General features: G+C 40.9%; 1 pseudogene; it reads left to right on the forward strand.

Moving 5' to 3' along the window:
• The first annotated feature begins 1,857 nt into the window (after window positions 1-1,857).
• Window positions 1,858-2,479, forward strand: LOC132521686 (large ribosomal subunit protein uL13-like; annotated as a pseudogene).
• Window positions 2,480-6,000: the final 3,521 nt, after the last annotated feature.

The following is a 6,000-nucleotide window of genomic DNA, read 5'->3' on the forward strand; positions in this document are numbered from 1 at the left end:
TATGAAATGTTTCTCCTCCCGTCCCCCCCACCAAAAAAGTGGAGCAGTACAGTCATTAAGCCCATTGTCTCCTCCTCACCTTGCCTGGACTTAGAGCACAATGCCTGGACGTATGAGGCTGTGGAGCATTATACATTGCTCACAGAGAGGCCAAGTGAGTCGGGATTAGCCTCAACAATGCACCCTGCTATTTGCTCTTTGGCCAGGAGCAGGGTTCTCATCCAATACAACGCTTGTGCACATTCAGCTCATTGCTTGTCCATGTACATCCCCACACACAGGGAGGAGTTTTGCAATCCAAAGTGACAACCATGTGTCCTTGGCTTTGTTCCCACCAGGGACAGGAAGGAGACTGCTCTGCGCTCTGCATTCTATCTCCTTGGCTGCTAACCTCTAATGCAATTATCTGGGAAAAAGGACTCGAGTTTGCTTGTAGTCTTTATATGGACATCTTGTGCTGGTTATTAAGGAATTGTCTTTATTAAAGAGGCACTTTGACTTAACCTCAAGTGGACACTAAGGTATCCAGGCATCACGACGAGAACTTCACTGGATCAATACTAGAAAATTACTTTAAGAAAAGGGAAATCAAGCTGAAGAGAAATATGGCCAAGAGACTCATATATAACTAGTCCTCTGTTTAGGGATATCAAAGCCTGTGTTGCTGAACATAAGTAGGAAGCTTGAAGAATAGACTTAAATTTTACAAAGGGAAGAAGACTCTTCCATTGAGTGCTAAAAGTATTATAAAATTTCCAAGTCTAGGTCTTGTAAAGTCATTGCCTCCCTTCAGTCCTTACGTGATTTAGATCCCCTTTGGCTGTGAGGGTAAAGTGTGAGGGACTCCTTCTGATTCATAGGAAATCAGTGTAGCTACAAGCACCTGCCTCAGAACTACCTATCATTTTGAGTCCAAATATTTATTCCAGCAGCAGAGGCTGACAGAAACTGACAGGCATTTTGAATTTAGTCCTTCATAGAGCAACAGGTAAGCAATGATCACCTGTGTATGAGGAAGCCTCCATATGAGAAATTTACTCAGCCAGGTACCTCCCTGCTGTGACCAGAGGAAAAAGCAGCCCTTCAATTCAGTACCTGCATTATTTTCCTATCGCCTCTGTGACAAATTATGGCATTACTGGTTTTAAGCAACACAAACTTAGCATCTTATAATTCTGGAGTTCAGCAGTCCAAAATGGGTCTCACTGGACAAAAATAAAGATTTCAGCAGAGTTACTTTGCTTCTGGAGACTCTAGAGGGAAATATGTTTCCTTCCCTTCTTCAGCTTCTAGAAGTTGCCCTCAATCCTTGGTTCGTGGCCCCTTCCAGCAATCCCACCACTCTGACACCTGCTTCCATTGTCACGGTTCCTTTTCTGACCCTCCTGACTCCCTCTTTCTCTTATAAGGACCCTTGTGATTACATTGGGCACAACCAGATAACCCAGGATCATCTCAAGATCATTATATTTCATCACATGTGCAAAATCCTCTTTGCCATGTAAGGTAATATACTCACAGTTTCAACGACTAAGACTTGGACATCTCTGGAGGCTATTATGCTGCCAAACCCAGTACCCCTTTTCATTTTCAAGCCAGAAGCTATTGGACATTTCTATATTTAACTCTGGCTCTACTCATCTCAACTGACCCAAAGTATTTCTTGTAACTTCCTACTCCTTTACAAGATTGAGAGCGTCTAAGAAAAGCAGATGCTGTATTCTGCTTACTTACTGTTGCATTCTTCGTAGTCCTTAGCATGATGGAAAAAAAGTCAATAAAATGGACTTACTGAAAATTAAAAACTCCTGCCCATTGAAAGACATCACTGAGTGCTTTCCCAGGCAGCTGTCGAAGATGGCGGAGGGGCAGGTCCTGGTGCTCGATGGCCGAGGCCATCTCCTGGGCCGCCTGGCAACCATCATGACCAAGCAGGTGTTCGGGGTCGAAAGGTGGTGGTCGTGTGGCTGCGAGGGCATCAGCATTTATGGAAATATCTATAGAAACAAGTTGAAGTACCTGGCCTTCCTCTGCAAGCGGATGCAGCCCCTACCACTTCCGAGCCCCCAGCCGCATCTTCTGGCGGACAGTGCGAGGCATGCTGCCCCACAGGACCAAGCGAGGCCAGGCCGCTCGGGACCGCCTCAAGGTGTCTGATGGGATCCCGCCACCCTATGACAAGAAACAGCGGATGGTGGTTCCTGCCGCCCTCAAGGTTGTGCGTCTGAAGCCTGTGCGGAAGTTTGCCTACCTAGGGCGGCTGGCTCGTGAGGTTGGCTGGAAGTACCAGGCAGTAACAGCCACCCTGGAGGAGAAGAGAAAGGAGAAGGCCAAGATCCACTACCGGAAAAAGAAGCAGCTCCTGAGGCTACGGAAGCAGGCCGAAAAGAACAGAGAGAAGAAAACTGACAAATTCACAGAGGTCCTCAAGACCCATGGATTCCTAGTCTGAGCGCAATAAAACTGACTGTTTATTCTTAATGCTTGGCCTGGCCTGCCCTTCCCCCCTAGGATGTGGGGGACCCCCAGGGGCTGACATCCAGATGCCACAGGCAGTCTGGTGCTTAGAAGACTGGGTATAGTGAAGCGGCCTTAGTCACTGCTGTTTAAGAAAGGCCATTTTAAAAGAGTAGACAGTTATAAGGGCTGTGCAGGCAGAATTTGCCTGTGACCTATTCATTCATGAGAGTTTTAGGACATGGACAGTTGGAACAACCACTGGTGTTGCAATATTGGCAAAAGCGAGCTGGAAGACCTAACTGGAAGGGACCCCCGCATCGCTTACAGGGAGTCTGTTTAAGTGTCCCACATGGTCAGTACTATACTCTGCAGCTGTCAGGATGTGAGAGACTGCTTGGGCAGCATGAGTCTGGGGTTCTAAAAGGTGTTTATGGAAGGGAAATATGGCCCAAGGGGTCACAGGCATTGCCCTTGTGTCTTCCCTATATTTTGTGATCCAAAACTAATAAATTATTTTTAAAGAAAAAAAAAAAGAAAAAGAAAGACATCATTGAGTAGCGGGGCAAAATTAGATGGGATTTCTGCTTCCAGCAATGTCTAAATAACAGGGACTAGGTTTACCTTCCTTCCTAAAACAACTAAAAAAATCTGGATAAAATATATGGCACAATCTTAATAGTTATTAAGATTTGGACAACAAACAATGAAAGACAGTGAACCCTGAGAGATGGGAAATAAATGCAGTGAACCCTACACTTGCCTTGATGTGCCCCCTGGAGGGAGTTTCTGTCTGAAGCGGAGAATGGGATCCCAGGGAGAGTACTTTGATGGAGTCTGTGTGGATAGAGTTTGCAGGGTAGAGAGTTGGAGGATAGAAAAGAGACCTGTAGAGGGTCCTGCTCAAGTCTTCAGCTAAGTACTGATCAGTGCAGGTTTGTGAAGAAACTATCCAGGTCTGGGGAAAGAACTCTCTGAAAAGAATAGAAGAACAGTACCAGAAACTCACACAAAGCCAGAAATAGTTCCTATTCCCAGCAGGCAGAGTAGAAAACCTCATAATTCATGTGGCATTGGGTAGAGTTCTCAGAAGGCTTAGCTTCAGTTTTGAGACAAAGGTATCCTAGAATAAAGCCTGCTTCAGTACCAGATAACAAAGCTCAAAAGCAAGTTCTGAAAGGATAATACTGTTTGTAAGTAACTCAACTGCATCCCAGAACAAAGCTCAAAAATATTTACAGAAATACTACAATATCCAGCAAACAAAAAGGTAAAATTCTCAATGTCTGACATCCATTCAGCAATGAACAGAATTAACATTCTGAAATAACATTTGGAAGATGTCAAGTATGACCCATAATGAGGATGAAAATCAGTCAATAGAAACTGATCGAAGAAGTATACAGATAATAGAGTTAGTAGATAAGACATTAATAGGGTTATTACAACAGCATCCCATAAGTTCAAGAGGCTAGAGGAAAGATTGCACATGAAAACTAGACACATAGAAGACATAAAGTGACCCAAATTATCTTCCAAAGATGAAAATCTGATATTAAAAAATACAGCAGATTAAACACTGGAGAAAAAAAGATTAGTGAACTTGAAGACATACCTATAGAAGCTATCTAAAATAAAACCCAGAAAGAATTTTTTAAAAATTGAAAAACAATAAAGCCAAAACTAACACACCATTGTAAAGCAATTATACTCCAATAAAGATGTTAAAAAAAACTGAAAAATAAAATGAGCAGAGCATCACTTGAGGTGGAGGGGAAGCAACTTTAAGCATCAAATATACATGTAATTGGAGTCCCCAGAGCAGAGGAGGGATTTTCAGTTCTGATCTATTTTGAATACATTTGCTATGAATATTCATACATTATGTGGACGTATGCATTAAATTCTCTTGGGTACACACCAAGGAGAGAAATTGCTGGGTCCTAGGGATCATAAAAGTTTAACTTTTTAAAAAAACTGTCAAATAATTTTCCAAAGTGGTTTTATTATTTTACATTCACTACAGCAATGCATTAAAATTTCAGCTCCTTTGCATCCTTGCCAATGTTTTTACATTATCACTCTTTTTAATTTTAGCCATCTTAATGGGCATGTAGTGATATTTCATTGTGGTTTTAATTTGTATTTCCCTGATGACTAATATTGTTGAGCCTCTTTTCATAGGCTTATGGGCCCTTCATATATATTTCTTTATGAAATGTCTGTTGAAATCTTTTCCCCATTGTTTTATTGGGGTATTTCTCTCCTTATTATCAAGTTATAAGAGTTATTTTATATATTCTGGGTACAAGTCAAATATGAGTATTGTAAATATTTTCTCCTCTTCTGTGGCCTTTATCATTTTTATAGTGGTGTCTTTTTAAAAAGCTCTGTTGAGATATAATAGACATACAATAAACTACACATATTTAAAATACACAATTTGATCAGGTTCAAAATACATGTACACCCATGAAACACTGATTCCAATTAAGTTAATGAACATTTCCATCATTGTCAAAAGTCTCCTGGCACCCCTTTTGAATACTTCTTTACTACTCTTCCATGTCCATCCCCAGGCAATTGAGTATTTACAATACTCAATCTACTTGTGGCACTATAGCTTACTTTGCATTTTCTATAATTTTATATAGATAAAATCATGTGTTACATCTTTTTTTCTAGTTTCTTTCACTAGCATAATTATTTTCAGATGTATCTACATAGTTTGTATAATGATATTTCTTCTCTTTTTATTGCTGAGTAGTAGTCCCTTGCATAAATATAGCACAATTTATGTATTTATTTATCTGATGATGAGCATTTGAATAGTTTCCAGATTTTGACTATTAAAAATAAATCAGGGCTTCCCTGGTGGCGCAGTGGTTGAGAGTCCGCCTGCCGATGCAGGGGACACGGGTTCGTGCCCTGGTCCCGTCCGGGAAGATCCCACATGCCGCGGAGCAGCTGGGCCCGTGAGCCATGGCCGCTGAGCCTGCGCGACCGGAGCCTGTGCTCCACAACGGGAGAGGCCACAACAGTGAGAGGCCCGCGTACCGCAAAACAAAAACAAAAAAAACAAAAACAAAAGCAAAAAATAAATAAAAATAAATCAAATGAATATTTGTATAACAATCTTTGCATGCACATATGCTTTCATTTCTCTTTGGTCTAAAATCAATGACCTCAGCATCCATCTTAAGACATAGAAAAATAAAAGCAAATGAAATGTATAGTGAGCAGATGAAAAGAAACAGTAAAGATGGGAACAGAAAAATCAATGAAATCAAAAACAGAAAAACAGGTAAAAATTAAGAAAGACAAAATTTGTATTTTCAGAAGGTAATAAAATAGTAAACTTCTAGCAGACTGACAGACTGATTAGGGAAAGAAGACACCAAAAGACACACACACACGTATATGTGTGTGTGTGTGTGTGTATGCCTATATATATATATATATACACATACACACATATATATATGACTTCACCAAATGAAGAATATCTGCTCTTCCAAAAATAGTGCTAAGAGCATGAAAAGA

This window comes from Lagenorhynchus albirostris, chromosome 6, assembly GCF_949774975.1.
Source record: "Lagenorhynchus albirostris chromosome 6, mLagAlb1.1, whole genome shotgun sequence".
NCBI classification, from domain to species: Eukaryota; Metazoa; Chordata; class Mammalia; order Artiodactyla; family Delphinidae; genus Lagenorhynchus; species Lagenorhynchus albirostris.